The sequence below is a fragment of the Neophocaena asiaeorientalis genome, unplaced genomic scaffold (genome assembly GCF_003031525.2).
Source record: "Neophocaena asiaeorientalis asiaeorientalis breed wild unplaced genomic scaffold, Neophocaena_asiaeorientalis_V1.1 scaffold308, whole genome shotgun sequence".
NCBI classification, from domain to species: domain Eukaryota; kingdom Metazoa; phylum Chordata; class Mammalia; order Artiodactyla; family Phocoenidae; genus Neophocaena; species Neophocaena asiaeorientalis.
This window is the reverse complement of record NW_020172768.1, coordinates 5363623-5380365: the sequence shown is the minus strand read 5'-3', so window position 1 is coordinate 5380365 and position 16743 is coordinate 5363623. Positions and strand designations below refer to the sequence as shown.

At 35.9% G+C, this 16743-nt stretch overlaps 1 protein-coding gene across 3 annotated transcripts in view; it reads left to right on the top strand.

Moving 5' to 3' along the window:
* The window catches only part of ARHGAP32 (Rho GTPase activating protein 32), a 147799-nt gene that overhangs the window by 10156 nt on the left and 120900 nt on the right, over positions 1-16743 (top strand). The gene's annotated exons all lie outside the window — the stretch shown is intronic.

The window sequence follows — 16743 nt, the reverse complement described above, 5'->3', positions numbered from 1 at the left end:
AATATCAAAAAAACAAACAACCCAATCCAAAAATGGGCAGAAGACCTGTATAGACATTTCTCCAAAGAAGATATACAGATTGCCAACAAGCACATGAAAGAATGCTCAACATCATTAATCATTAGAGAAATGCAAATCAAAATTAAAGTGAGATATCATCTCACACCAGTCAGAATGGCCATCATCAAAAAATCTAGAAACAATAAATGCTAGAGAGGGTGTGGCGAAAAGGGAACCCTCTTGCACTGTTGGTGGGAATGTAAATTGATACAGCCACTGTGGAGAACAGTATGGAGGTTCCTTAAGAAACTAAAAATAGAACTACCATACGACCCAGCAATCCCACTACTGGGCATATACCCTGAGAAAATCATAATTGAAAAAGAGTCATGAACCACAATGTTCATTGCAGCTCCTTCATGATTTCTTATAATCAAAGAGTTTTTAACTTAACATCCATATAACCATGATTTTCTTATATAAATTTCCCCAAATTGTTAGTTTCAAAGAATATTGCTTTGTTGATATATTTCACTTTCTCATCATGTCTGAGAATATGATTTGACAGTTGTAAACCGTACACAATTTTGTTTCCTTTTTTTCTCCATTTAATATAAGCTTTCTGCCTTGTTATTAAGGTGCTGCAGCAAAGAGAAAATAGAATATTCCCCATTTTACATTATGGGAAGTGTCATAGGTGAAGGAGTTGGCTGGTTTACTGGAGGGAAGAGACCTCTGGAAAAGACTGGCTGGTGGACATAGTGTAGGGACACCTGTGAAGGGGGAATACAAAACATTGCCATGGATAGGGAAAGAAATTCAGTTTTCCTCCTCATAGCAGAAAAGAGTGAGGGTCTTGAGAGCTGCAGATGGGAAATGGAACAGATTTTAGTGTGCATAGTGAAACACAGGGTTACAAGGGAGAAGGGAGAGATGGCTCTTGCACTGAGTCACATCTGTACACCTCCCATCAGATACCTACCCCACCTGCAGAATTCGCAGTTTCTTCCAGGGCTTGCCTTCGTGTGGGGAGCATACTCCTGTGAGGGATGCTTCAGCAGAGTCTTGGGCAAGTACTGAAGTCAATGCATTCTTTGGAGTTCTGGGAGTTCTGGAAGGCAAGAGCTTCTGAGCCTTTGCCTCACAGTCCTGGGAAGAGAGAGAGTTTTAATTGCATGAGAAGTAAAGGAGCACTTAAAGCCTGAGGTCGCTTGGGAATTTCTAGGGTCTTAAATGTCCACATTGTTAGTATTCGTTTTCTACTGCTGTGTAAGAAATTATGACAAATTTGGGGGCTGAAAACAATACCCATGTGTTATCTTAACAGTTCTGTCGGTAGAAAGTCTGGGCAAGCTGAGCTAGGTTTTCTGCTCAGGGTCTCATAAGGTTGAAATCAAGGTGTTGGCTAGGTTGGGCTCTCATCTGAAGACTGAAGAATCTGCTTCCCACATCATTCAGTTGTGGACAGAATCTAGTTCCTTGTGATTCCTTCTGGTTCCTAGGTCTGAGGTCCCGGTTTCCTTGCTGGCTGCCAGCAGGGTGTGGGGTGGCGTGAGGACTGTTTCTCCTCCTGTAGGCTGTCTGAATTCCTTCTCACTTGGTTACCTCAATCTTCAAAGCCAGCAGTTGCACCTCAAGTCCTTCTCATTCTGTAAATTGTCTTTGACTTTCGCTACCAGCTGGAGAAAACTCTGGTTTTGAAGTGCTCATGTGATTAGATTAGGCTCACCCAGATAATTTTCATACTTTAAGATCAACTGACATGAGACTTTAATTACATCTGCAAAATCTTTTCACAGCATTACCTAGGTTAATGTTTGAATAACCAGGAGGTGGGAATTTTGTCAGGGGTGGAGTTGGGGGCCCGTTTAGAATTTTTTTGCTTAACAGTGTTATATAGTTTTTCTTTGTTATTTATGCTTCATAATATGTTTAACATATGTGATAACATTAGTTGATGAAAATTACAAATATTCAAGAAATTTTAAAACCACTAACACTCCATAAAACCTATTGCTTGGAAGAAATATATGTATACAGTGTGTTGTAATTGGTATTAAATGAAAACTCTTAATAAACAAATGTAATAACTACATAATACCCTATAATACAGAATGTGTTTTGATATTTTATTAATTAGTAGGACCTTGAGCTTGTTTTATACTCTTCACTTTGATGAATATCTTTATGGTGAACTTTGCCTTTTCTTTTTACTATTATGGGGAATTACTTAACCAAAGAGTGTGAGGATCCCTACATTACTTGTCAAGAAGTTTTGTTAATTCATACTATAATGTTTAGGGGCTTTTGTGCCATATATTTTCAATCTTAAAAATTTTTAGTCTTTCATATTTTGATAGGAATAGAGCTGTTTATCATTGTTGTAATTTCTCATTTAAAAAAATTCCAGGGCTTCCCTGGTGGCGCAGTGGTTGAGAGTCTGCCTGCCGATGCAGGGGACACGGGTTCGTGCCCCGGTCTGGGAAGATCCCACATGCCGCGGAGCGGCTGGGCCTGTGAGCCATGGCTGCTGAGCCTGCGCGTCCGGAGCCTGTGCTCCGCAACGGGAGAGGCCACAACAGTGAGAGGCCCGTGTAACGCAAAAAAAAAAAAAAAAAAAAAATTCCAGTCTTTGAACTTTTTTACTTCCATATGCCTATATTAGAGGTAGTAGGTTTTGTGATAATTCAGTTTAACCCGTGCAGCTAATGCACTATGGCAGGTTGCTTCTCTCTTGGTCTCAGTTTCCTCTCTACGGTGGAAATGGCTGAATGAGATTTCTTGAAGTTCTGTGATTATGTGTTAAATACCTTCCCATACTCTTTTTTTCCTTATTTAAAAATGTGTAATACCCATTAGCATCCTGCTGATACCTGTTAAGATGGACTTCATAGTATTTGGAGAAGATAGTCACACACGTAGACAATATGGAAGGGGCAGGCATTGTATGGGGCTCACTGTGGAAGCAGCCAGCGCTATGGTTCTGTATCAGAGGATAGTGTGTTATACTGGTGCTAAATCAGTTTACAGTTACCCATTCAGCATTAGAGTTTTATTTGGATTTGGGATCAAGAGAATTGGCATTTGAAGGATTGTTTAAAGATCTGTACCAGTGGTAGGAATGAGAGAATATTTTTCTGGGTTAGGGAGCATAGAAGCAAACAGGATAAAACATTGCCAGTTCCTATTTTTGCAATTTTTCAACATCAGCTTATGTTTTCCAGAAATGGATGAACTCTACAGTATGTGGTTTAACTGGTTCAGGTCATGGAGAAACAAATACTTCCCTTGTTATAGATGATACAGTTTTTTCAGTCTGCATTAGTTTTTTACCAGTGAGGGTTTCTTTTTTTTTTTTTGGCTTATGTTTAGCTTGTGGTAAACTATAGGGCTTAGATTTTGTTACACAAATTCTTGTCAAATAAAGTGTGTTCCCCCATACTTATGTAATTGAGTTTTGAATATAAATTGAAGGCTTTAATTTTTATTCTTGATGAACTTTATAATCATTTTAGTTTGTCTTTGCAACCTATTAAATAAAATCTCTTGAATTCTGTCCCTCAGAGTATTAATATGCTTTTAAGTTTTCTCCTATCTATGAAATTGATAAATACGTCATATATGTTTTTGTCTTTTATAAAAATTTTGATAAATTTGGGAATAAAACAGCCCTGTGGTCTGCTGCCTCTTTCCTGTCACACAGTAACTTGCAGTGCCATTGACACTTACTTCACATTCTTGAGTATATAATCAGCTCCACATTCGTCTCATTGTAGTAATATTGAATTCCCATTTAAAAATTGTATCCACTAGCCTATCACAGAAGACTCAGCTATATACCTGGCTGTAATCTAGTTTCAGTATGCCTTCTACATTTGTCTGTTGCCATTCTGCCAGTCTTATTTAAACACTGCCACTTGCCCCCCAAAGGAAATGAGTAAGGGTTTCTACTTAATGTCTTTGCTTTATATTTGAACTATGTCTTATGCTGAAAACCTTTTTAATGACCTTAACAATTACTAGTTTGATTTAATCTACTTTTAATAGTTTTAAAGGAATAATGCAACTATTATTGAAAGCAATTTGTTTCCTTTCATCTCTAGGATATATCATATTTGGAATGTGTTACTTTGCATTACTGTCATTTGAAGTAATTCCTCTCTGTGTGCTTAAGCTTCCAGCTTTAAATGATTATGTTCATTTATTTTATTTGGGTTTTGATTTTAAGAGTTTGCCTTCTTCCCCCATTTTAATTTAACTTAGTTTTTACAAATATTTAAAACATTTATTTACATGGCCCTAAAATCTGAATGACCGAATAAAGCATTCAGAAAAATCAGGCTTCTATCCCTGTCTCTTTGTTCTTCATATGTGAACGTTTTATTTTTTTCATATGTGAACATTCTAATTGGTCATCGTTTCTCACTTTTTAAGTGTAACAAATTATACATAATATAAATTTTATATACAAAATGTTCATATTTACCTTCTTTTTAGATAAAGGGTAGCCTGTTCTTATGTAATGTTTTTTCCCCCACTCAATATATGCAGAGGGTTACTTCATAGCAATAGATCGAAATCTTCCTCATTACTTTTATAGCTGTGGCTATTCCATTGTGTGGATGGAACACAGTTTATTTAACCATTCCCTTTTTGATGGGCACCTAGGTTGTTTCCACCTTTTAGTTACTAGAGACAGTCCTGCAAAGAATAACCTTATTCATATGGAACTTTGTACTTTTGCCATTATAAGAAGAAAATGGTAAAAAAAAAAAAAAGATTCCATTTATTAAAATGACTGTCCTTTTTCCTGACTTAATTGCAGTCGTGCCTTTGTCCTGAATCAGATGGCCATATTATTGGCTGCTGCCTGAATTCTCTAATGTGCTCTATTGATCCACTTTTCTGTTCTTGGGGAAATGCCATATTTAGTTATTTTAATTTTATAGCATACCTTGTTATCTGGTAGAGTAAGTATCCCAGCTTTGCTCTTCTTAGCCTTGGCACTTCTATGTCTTTTGCATTTCCATATACATCCTTAGAATTAGCTTGCCAATTTACACAGGTAAATCTGTAGATAATTTTGGGGGAAACTGACACCCTGGCAGTATTGTGTCTTCCAAGCTATGCAAATGAGGTGTGTGTATGTGTACATCTCTTAATTTATATTTTCTTATATTTTGAAAAACGTTTGTAGTTCTTAGTGTAGAAGTTTTTCATATAATAGGTATTTTCCTAGGGATTTGATGTTTTCCTCAATATTATTATAATTATTGTTGTAGGTAAAAGTTTCTTGTTTTAAAATTTTATTTTCTGCTAATATATAGATATGTAATTAATTTTTGTATATTTATTTTATGCCGAGAGACATTGATGCATTCTTTTGTTAATTCTAAGAGTTTGTAAATTCTTTTGGATTTTATATGTGCATATATATTCCATATATTCCATATTGCACTGGCTAGGCACTCTGTAATGATGTTGAATAGATGTGGTAATTGCATGCATCCTTGTTTTGTTCCTGATGTTGGAGGAGGGAACTTTAAATATTTCATCATTCAGTATGATGTTTCCTTTAGTTTCTTTCTGGATACTGTTTATCACATTAAGGATGTTCTGTTTACTGATTTTTATTTTTTCATGAATAGGATTTGGAATTTTTTCAAATGTGTTTACTGCTTCAGAGATGATTACGTGATTTTTTTTCTCCCTTTTTTGGTTAATGTGATGAACTACATTGATTTGTTTTCAGATATTAAACTGATCTTGTATTCCTAGGATAATCTACCTGCTCACGGTGTTTTATCTTTTAAATGTTGTTGGTTTCATTTTTTTAACTTTTTATATTCTCCTTAGAATTATTATTTTATACTTCAAGTAAGATGTAGAAACCTTGTCACCACATAGGTTCCTTTATCTTCCCCCTTTATGTTGTACTTTTTTAAAGTATTACATCAAACGGTGTTATAATTTTGCTTTTAACTGGCACATATATTTTTAAAAACTTCAGAGGAGATTAATGATTTATTACATTTATCCAATTATTTACCATTTCTCTTGCTCTTCCTTTATACCAGAGGTTTCAAATTTTACTGTTATCATTTTCCATTTATAAGAAGAACTTTCTTTAGCATTTCTTTTGGAGCCTATGGGCTGGTGATAAATTCTTAATTTTTTTCATCTGAGTATGTTCTTTTACTTCATTTCTGAAAGGTATTTTCACTTGATGTAATTTTTGGGTTGAGAGTTCTTACAGCATTTTATAAATGTTTCTCCATTATCTTCTGGTCTTCTTGGTTTCTAATGAGAAATCCAGTAAGGATTTAAATCCTTATTACCTTATACGTAATATTTATTTTTTCTCTGTCTGCTCTCAAAATACTTACTTTATATTTGGTTTTCAACAGCTTATGATGCTTTGTGGTTTTCTTTGCTTTTATTGTTTTAATTTTGTTAATCTTCTTAAATCTGTAAATATATATCCTTCAACTAATTTGTAATGTTTTCTGGAATTATTTCTTCAAATAGTATTTTTTTTTTCTGTGCCAGTATGTTTCTTTACCATGGGTATATATATGGGTCTATTCACATTTTTCAGTCTTTTAAAAAACTTCTAAGTATCTGCTCTATACATTGGATAAATTGTCAGGTTCACTAACTCTTTTCTTCTGTCATCTCCATTCTGCTGTGGAGCCAAGACAGCATGTTTTATTTCAGATACCACATTTTTCAATTTAAAGTTTTTAATTTGGTCTGTCTTTTTAGTTTACATATTTCATTAAGGAGTTACTGTTTTTCTGTTGATTTCAATATCTGATGAAGCATGTTTATAATGCAGTTGTCTGTTGAACAACATGGGTTGGAACTGCACGGGCCCACTTACATGCAGATTTTTGTCAGTAGCAAATACTACAGTATTGCTTGATCCATGGTTGATTGACTCTGCAGATGTGGAATCTCGGATATGGAAGACCTGCGTATATGGAGGGCCGACTGTAAGTTATACTTAGATTTTTGACTGTGGAAGGAGGATCAGTGCCCCTAACCCTGCCGTGTTGTTCAAGGGGCAATTGTGTATGAGTATATATGCTTTAAAATTTTTGGTAAGTCCAACATCTGTTTCATCTCATATTTGGCACTTCTTTATTATCTTTTCCTTTGGGAATTGTTCACATTTTACTGGTTTTTGGTGTGTTTAGTAATTTTGGACTGTATCATGGACTCTTTGAATGTTATGCTGTGAATCTGACTCCTGTTGAAATCCTCTGGAGAGTGTTGACTTTTTTATCTTATCAGGCATCAGCCTGATTGGGTTTAGATTGACATTTCTTTCTGGACTTCTTTAGCTGTTGGTTTCAACATCAGTTCAGTTCCATAGCATCTGCTGTACTCTTACCTTTATTGGGGATTTTGCACACCGTCTGCCCTCAGATGATGCTTTTCATGGTTTCTCTGGCTGGAAAGATGGCGCTTTAGCGCATGCAGTTTTTCCTGAGTGGGGCTGCTGTTAGGTCTAAGTACAGAGAGAAAAAGTGTGAGAGGAAAAAACCCCAAGGATTACCCCCACAGTCTTTACACAACAGGGTCCTCTTTTATTGTACCTCTCTTCAGAAGAATGGGTTCTTCACTTAGGGTCTTACGTGCGCATGCTGCAGCTGAAGTGCTGCTGTCAGGCCTGTCCTTGGGCCAAGTTGGAAGAGGAAAGAGGAAAAAAATCTCTTGGTTACTTTCCCTACATTTGAGGGGCATTTCCCCCTCAAGTCCTCTGGCCAGAAAGTTGGACTTCCTGAAGAGTTTTTCTTACTGTGCCTGTTACTCATATCCTGATTCTGCCTGTCTTTGGGTAATTCAAGAGGTAATGGGTGGGGAAAAAACCAGGAAGTACACTGCCACTGCATTAGTCATTCTTCATTCAAGTTTTAACTTTGCTCCCCAATTCACCTGCTCTCATTAATTTAGAATAGCTGCATGTTTTAATTTTATTTCATTTTATTTCCTGTAGAGTTTTTATTATAAGCAGTAGAAGAGACTGGAAACCTCACATTCTGTTTTTGAAATAAATTTCACTGCATATAGAATTCTATAGACAGTTGTTTTAAAAAGCAGCTGAAAGAACTCAATCCAGGTGTTCTGCCTTTCTCATATTTATTCCTGTGAATGTAATGTGTATCATATTTTCCCAGCTGCTAAGATTTTCTCTTTATCAGTGGTTTTCAGCCATTTGATTATGATACGCCTTGTTGTTTTTTAAAGTGTTTATCATACTTCACATTTATTGAGTTTTCTGGATAACGTGTTTATAATTTTCATGAAATTTGGAAACTTTTTACCCATGGTTTTTTCAAAATTTTTTTCTATGCCTCTTCTTCCACCAGCCTCGGGAGAGGACGGCATTTTCCTCTCCTTTTTTGCCTTTGGTTACACTTACATTAAATGGCTTGATATTGTCCCACATGTCACTGTGACTTTTTCCTGTCTTTTTTCTTTCACAAAGCACAAAAACTAAAAAAAAACCCCAAAATTTTGGGGGGGATAGTTTTTCTTGCTATTTCTTTAAGCTTACTGATCGTTTCTTCTGCTGTGTCTAATATGCTCTTAGGTGTTTTTAGTTACAGATATATTTTTTCATCAATAGTAGTCCCTTTGATTTTTTTGTTTAGTTTTCATTTCTTTCTTCATTATGTTTGTTTTTTCCCCATCCTTGAGCATATTTACAAAGTGTTCTTACATTTTTGTCCTGCTTGTTCCATTACTTTTGTTATTTCTAGGTCTGTTTCTAGTTAGTGAGTTTTCTCCTGGTTATACAATTTTGGCTAGATTTCTTAGGCTTTTCCTGTATATGTGGAGAATAGGAATGACAAATTATTTCAGGTTCATTTGTATATGAATATTTTCATTCACTTGTAGTTTTCTCCTTTCTGGGAGTTTCCCTTTAAGGGGCAGTCATATGGCAGCTTTGAAACGTGACACCTGTTTCTCCTCACCAGTAATACTGCTGCTTTCTGTTTGGACTGTAGTCCTTCTTGCTTCGGTTTGGGAGTGCTTGCATCTCAACAGTTTGGCTGAATATCGAGTTCATCTTACATAATTTGTTTCTCTCAAATATTATATCACCTCTTATGTCTTTTCTGTATGGGTGAACTTTAGTGCTTAAAACAGTTGGTTTACACATTTTATCCAGCTTTTCTGGTGGTTTTAGTTTAGGTCTAGATCTTAGTCTAGTCCTGGTTGGTGTTGAAAGTCTCTTGGTTGGTTTTGATGTCTGTATTAACTGGTATCATAAAATAAGTTAGAAAACAGTTTTCTTTTTCTGTTCTTTGGAATTGTATTCTTTCCTCATTCCTCATTGTTTTAATAGTGATCATTAACTATTCCAGGCAAATGTAGAACCAGCTTAAGTTCCATAAAAATTTCTCTTGACATTTTTCTGTTAATTTTTAATTGAAGTTTAACTCTCTTCTTTCACATACTGTAATAACAGCTAGATTTAGTCATGTTGTTTAATGTGTTAATAAATACCTTTTTTTCAAGCACAGCATTCCATTGCATAAATACACCATAATTTATTCTTCCCTTCATACATATTTGTGTTTCCATTTTTTGGTGATTATAAATAAAGCTCCCGTGAACATTTATGTACATGTCTTTTGTTGTACATATGAGTACTTTGCAGGGGGAGGGTCTATATTTGGGAGTGTAGTTGCAGGATTATTGGGTAGTTGTATGTTTAGTTGTATCTGTTTGTATATTTTGCCATTTAAGAAATTGGGGTGTCGGTTTTTATTATAAGGAGTTTTTTTATACATGCTAGGGTATGGCTTCTTTGTTTTTAACTTTGATGCCGTTGAATTTATTGTTTCTCTTACACGTAGTACATTTTTGTTTCCTTTTAAAGGTATCTTAAGATTTATTTTTCTGTGTTCATTTTTATTTTATTAATTTTCACATTGAGTGAATTTTCACCTTGAATGACTTTCTGTGTATCATTGAGAAGGTTCAGGGTTTTTCCTTTTTGCATACTTTAGGAACTTGTATCAGTCTTATTCATTGACAGTACTGTTCTTTTGAATTCTGGACTTTCTGTTGTATCTCATTAACTTACTCCAGTACCACACTGTTTTAAATTACTCTTGCTTTGTAGTAAGTCTTGAAGTCAGTAAGTGTAATGCCTACAATTTCCAGGTTTATAATTTTAATGGAAAATTATTAAGTATCTTGATATATTATGTCACACATATATTACTAGCTTTAACTTAAAGTGTTCTTTACTCTGAAAAATATAAAAATAAAGAATATAAGAATAAATTATATTATACAAAATAATACAGATGTCTACTAAAATTGTGGAATTTTGTTCAACTCTTTTATTTATTGTTAAAATAGATGAAGTAATTTTATCAGGTAAAGATAAAGATCGGTAATACTTAGTGTTCTTGAGGTTGTGAGAAAATAGGCACATACTCCTTTCTGGAAGATTATTTAGCAATGTACATCAAAATAGTAAGAGTAAATATTTTTAACCATAAAAACAGAGCTGTTAAAATGAATAACTTTATTAATTTAGACTTTAATACATATTATTTATTAGCCAGGAGAATTAAAAAATGAGAGATAAAAGTCTTGATTTGCTTTCCTGCGGTAGTACAGTACCGAGTTTCTTTTAATCCATTTTAAGGTTTTTTTGTGTATGGTGTTAGGGAGGGTTCTAATTTCATTCTTTTACATGTAGCTGTCCAGTTTTCCCAGCACCACTTACTGAAGAGGCTGTCTTTTCTCCATTGTATATTCTTGCCTCCTTTATCAAAGATAAAGTGACCATATATGCATGGGTTTATCTCTGGGCTTTCTGTCTTGTTCCATTGATCTGTATTTCCATTTTTGTGCCAGTACCATACTGTCTTGATTACTGTAGCTTTGTAGTATAATCTGAAGTCAGGGAGCCTGATTCCTCCAGCTCCATTTTTCTTTCTCAAGATTGCTTTGGCTATTAGGGGTCTTTTGTGTTTCCATACAAGTTGTGAAATTTTCTGTTCTAGTTCTGTGAAAAATGCCATTGGTAGTTCGATAGGGATTGCATTGAATCTGTAGGTTGCTTTGGGTAGTATAGTCATCTTCACAATGTTTATTCTTCGATTCCAAGAACATGGTATATCTTTCCATCTGTTTGTATCATCTTTTATTTGTTTCATCAGTGTCTGATAGTTTTCTGCATACAGGTCTTTTATCTCCTAAGGTAGGTTTATTCCTAGGTATTTTATTCTTTTTGTTGCATGGTAAATGGGAATGTTTCCTTAATTTCTCTTTCAGATATTTCACCATTAGCATATAGGAATGCAAGAGTTTTCTGTGCATTCATTTTGTATCCTGTTACTTTACCAAATTCATTGATTAGCTCTAGTAGTTTTCTGGTAGCATCTTTAGGATTCTCTGTGTATAGCATCATGTCATCTGCAAACAGTGACAGTTTTACTTCTTTTCCAGTTTGGATTCCTTTTATTTCTTTTTCGTCTCATTGCAGTGGCCAAAACTTCTAAAGCTATGTTGAATAATAGTGGTGAGAGTGGGCAACCTTGCCTTTTTTCTGATCTTAGTGGAAATGCTTTCAGTTTTTCACCACTGAGAACGATGTTGGCTGTGGGTTTGTCATATATGGTCTTTATTATGTTGAGGAAAGTTCCCTCTATGCCTACTTTCTGGAGGGGCTTTATCATAAATGGGTGTTGAATTTTGTCAAAAGCCTTTTCTGCATCTTTTGAGATGATCATAAGGTTTTTATCCTTCAGTTTGTTAACATGGTGTATCACATTGATTGATTTGTGTATATGGAAGAATCCTTGCACTCCTGGAATAAACCCCACTTGATCTTGGTGTATGATTCTTTTAATGTGCTGCTGGACTCTGTTTGCTAGCATTTTGTTGAGGGTTTTTGCATTTACGTTCATCAGTGATACTGGCCTGTAGTTTTCTTTTTTTGTGATATCTTTGTCTGGTTTTGGTATCAGGATGATGGTGGCCTCATAGAATGAGTTTTGGAGTGTTCCTCCCTCTGCTGTGTTTTGGGAGAGTTTGAGAAGGATAGGTGTTAGCTCTTCTCTAAATGTTTGATAGAATTCACCTGGGAAACCATCTGGTCCTGGGCTTTTGTTTGTTGGAAGATTTTTAATCACAGTTTCAATTTCAGTGCTTGTGATTGGTGTGTTTGTATTTTCTATTCCTTCCTGGTTCAGTCTCAGAAGGTTGTGCTTTTCTAAGAATTTGTCCATTTTTTCCAGGTTGTTCATTTTATTAGCATAGAGTTGCTTGTAGTAATCTCTCCTGATCCTTTGTATTTCTGCAGTGTCAGTTGTTATTTCTCCTTTTTCATTTCTAATTCTGTTTTGAGTCTTTTGCCTTTTTTCTTGATGAGTCTGGCTAATGGTTTATCAATTTTGTTTATCTTCTCAGAGAACCAGCTTTTAGTTTTAGTGATCTTTGCTATTGCATCCTTCATTTCTTTTTCATTTATTTCTGATCTGATTTTTATGATTTATTTCCTGCTAACTTTTGGGGTTTTTTGTTGTTCTTTGTCTAATTGCTTTAGGTGTAAGGTTAGGTTGTTTATTTGAGAAGTTTCTTGTTTCTTGAGGTAGGATTGTATTGCTATAAACTTCCCTGTTAGAACTGCTTTTGCTGCATCCCATAGGTTTTGTTTGTTTTTTTGCGGTACGCGGGCCTCTCACTGTTGTGGCCTCTCCCGTTGTGGAGCACAGGCTCCGGATGCGCAGGCTCAGCGGCTATGGCTCACGTGCCCAGCCACTCCGCGGCATGTGGGATCTTCCCGGACCGGGGCACGAACCCGTGTCCCCTGCATCAGCAGGTGGACTCTCAACCACCGCGCCACCAGGGAAGCCCTATCCCATAGGTTTTGGGTCATCGTGTTTTCATTGTCATGTGTTTCTAGGTATATTTTGATTTCCCTCTTTGATTTCTTCAGTGATCTGTTGGTTACTTAGTAGAGTATTGTTTAGCCTCCAACTGTATGTATTTTTTACAGGTTTTTTCCTGTAATTGATATCTAGTCTCATAGCGTTGTGGTCGGAAAAGATACTTGATACAATTTCAGTTTTCTTAAATTTACCAAGGCTTGATTTGTGACCCAAGATATTATCTATCCTGGAGAATGTTCCATGAGCACTTGAAAAGAAAGTGTATTGTGTTGTTTTTGGATGGAATGTCCTGTAAATATCAATTAGGTCCATCTTGTTTAATGTGTCATTTGAAGCTTGTGTTTCCTTATTTATTTTCATTTTGGTTGATCTGACCATTGGTGAAAGTGGGGTGTTAAAGTCCCCTACTATGATTGTGTTCCTGTTGATTTCCCTTTTTATGGGTGTTAACGTTTGCCTTATGTATTGAGGGCTCCCCTGTTGGGTGCATAGTTATTTACAGTTGTTATATCTTCTTCTTGGATTGATCCCTTGAGCATTATGTAGTGTGCTTCTTTGTCTCTTGTAGCCTTTATTTTAAAGTCTCTTTTGTCTGATATGAGAATTGCTCCTGCAGCTTTCTTTTAATTTCCATTTGCATGGAATATCCTTTTCCGTCCCCTCACTTTCAGTCTGTATGTGTCTCTAGGTCTGAAGTGGGTCTCTCGTAGCAGCATATATACAGGTCTTGTTTTGTATCCATTCAGCCAGTCTGCGTCTTTTGATTGGAGCCTTTAATCCATTTACATTTAAGGTAATTATCAATATGTATGTTCCTTTTACCATTTTCTTAATTATTTTGAGTTTGTTATTGTAGGTCTTTTCCTCCTCTTGTGTTTCCTGCCTAGAGAAACTCCTTTAGCATTTGTTGTAAAGCTGGTTTGGTGGCGCTGAATTCTCTTAGCTTTTGCTTGTCTTTAAAGGTTTTAATTTCTCCATCAAATCTGAATAGATCCTTGCTGAGTAGAGTAATCTTGGTTGTAGATTCTTCCCTTTCATCACTTTAAATATGTCCTGCCACTCCCTTCTGGCTTGCAGAGTTTCTGCTGAAAGATCAGCTGTTAACCTCATGGGGAGTCCCTTGTATGTTATTTTTTGCTTTACCCTTGCTGCTTTTAATATATTTTCTTTGAATTTTATTTATGATAGTTTGATTAATATGTGTCTTGGCATGTTTCTCCTTGGATTTCTCCTGTATGGGACTCTGTATGAATCCTGGACTTGATTGACTATTTCCTTTCCCATAGTAGGGAAGTTTTCAACTATAATCTCTTCAATATTTTCTCAGTCCCTTTCTCTTTCTCTTCTTCTTCTGGGACCCCTATAATTCGAATGTTGGTGTGTTTATGTTGTCCCAGGTGTCTCTGAGACTGTCCTTAATTTTTTTCATTCTTTTTTCTTTATTCTGCTCTGTGGTAGTTATTTCCACTATTTTATTTTCCAGGTCACTTATCCGTTCTTCTGCCTCAGTCATTCTGCTATTGATTCCTTCTAGAGAATTTTTAATTTCATTTATTGTGTTGTTCATCACTGTTTGTTTGCTCTTTAGTTTTTCTAGGTCCTTGTTAAACGTTTCTCGTATTTTCTCCATTCTGTTTCCAAGATTTTGGATCATCTTCACTATCATTACTCTGAATTCTTTTTCAGGTACACTGCCTATTTCCTGACTTCAGTTTTTTGGTCTGGTGGGTTTTTACCTTGCTCCTTCATCTGCTGTGTAGTTTTCTTTCTTCTCATTTTGCTTAACTTACTGTGTTTGGGGTCTCCTTTTCGCAGGCTGCAGGTTCATAGTTCCTGCTGTTTTTGGTGTCTGCCCCCAGTGGGTAAGGTAGGTTCAGTGGGTAGTATAGGCTTCCTAGTGGAGGGGACTGGTGCCTGCTTGTGTCCTGTGGATGAAGCTGGATCTTGTCTTTTTGGTGGCAGGACTGTGACTGGTGGTGTGTTTTGGGGTGTCTGTGAACTTCTTAAGATTTTAGGCTGCCGCTCTGCTAATGGGTGGGGTTGTGTTCCTGTCTTGCTAGTTGTTTGGCATGGGGTGTCCAGCACTGGAGCTTGCTGGTCGTCGGGTGGAGCTGGGTCTCAGTGTTGAGACGGAGGTCTCTGGGAGAGCTCTCACTGATTTTTGATGTATTTGTGGGGAGCAAGGTGATCTCCACGTCTTATTCCTCTACCATCTTGAAGGTCCTCCTTGGCTCTTTTTTTTTTTAATAAGAAAACATTTTTAAAAACTAGCGGGGCTTCCCTGGAGGCGCAGTGGTTGAGAGTTTGCCTACAGATGTGGGGGACACGGGTTTGTGCCCCTGTCCATGAGGATCCCACATGCTGCGGAGCGCCTGGGCCCGTGAGCCATGGCCGCTGAGCCTGCGCATCCGGAGCCTGTGCTCCGCAACGGGAGAGGCCACAGCAGTGAGAGGCCTGCGTACTGCAAAAAAAAAAAAAAAAGTGAACTGATGTTGTCAGTTTCTTCTCGTTTTTATTTTATTGAGGTATAATTGATGTGTAATACTGTATTAGTTTCTGGTACACGACATAATGATTTGATATTTGTATACATTGTGAAATGATCATAACAGTAAGTCTAATTAACATCTGTCACCATACATAGTTACAAAATGTTTTTTTTTTTTCTTGTGATGAGTACTTTTTTTTTTTAATAAAAAAATTTTTTTGGGGGGCCACACCACCCGGCATGTGGGATCTTAGTTCCCCAACCAGGGATCAAATCCATGCCCCCTGCATTGGAAAAATGGAGTCTTAACCACTGAATCGCCAGAGAAGTCCTGTGATGAGCACTTTTAAGATCTACTCTCTTTGTAATTTTCAGATCTGCAATACAGTATTATTAATTATAGTCATCGTGCTGTATGTTAAATCCCCATGACTTATTTATTTTATTGCTGGAAGTTTGTATGTTTTGACCTCTTCACCTTTTTCACCTATCCACCACCCCTACCTCTGGCAGTCACCAGTCTGTTCTCTGTATCTGTGAGCTTGGTTTTTTTTTTGTATTGATTTGATTTTAGATTCCATGTATAGGTGAGATCATACAGTATTCGTCTTTTTCGGACTTAATTTCACTTAGCATAACGCCCTTAAGGTCCATCCATGTTGTTACAAAAGGCAAGATGTCGTTCTTTTTTATGGCTGAGTAATATTCCACTGTATATATTTACCGTATCTTCTTTGTGGACCTCCTCTTAACTCAGTTTAAATGCTCAACCCACATCATTCTCCCCTATTGCATTATGTGACATTGGCTATAGTAATTTTTTTCTGTTACAAGTCATAGATTGTATAGCATAAATTTGTTTTTTAATATAGATATTTGGATTTGCTGTTTGCTTTCTCCAGAGTGTGAAGAACTTTTTCATTTTCCAGTTTCTGTTGTTAAAATGATACAGGTGTATGTTTCATTAAAGTTAAAAAATCACTACGATGAAAACTGGCAGAGTAAGAAGTAATTTGGAGGTATTACATAGATGGTACTTTCAAATTTTAGTGTGAGAAACGTATGTTGTGATCTCCTAATTATGTTCACATATACCATTTAAACTTTTATTAATCATTGTAACCATGGTTATTTTGTTCCAACAACTCTTGCGGGAGATTTTAGTTTGTGCCGAGGCATATAATATAATAATTGATTTCAAAATTTGATTATAAGAGAATGAAAATTCTTAGTTTGACAAAAAATTTTTCCTTTTACAGTAAAGTTAAATATTTTTAGGTGAATATTTTTCCTTATTCTTAACAATTAAAAGTCAAGTAAGTTATAATT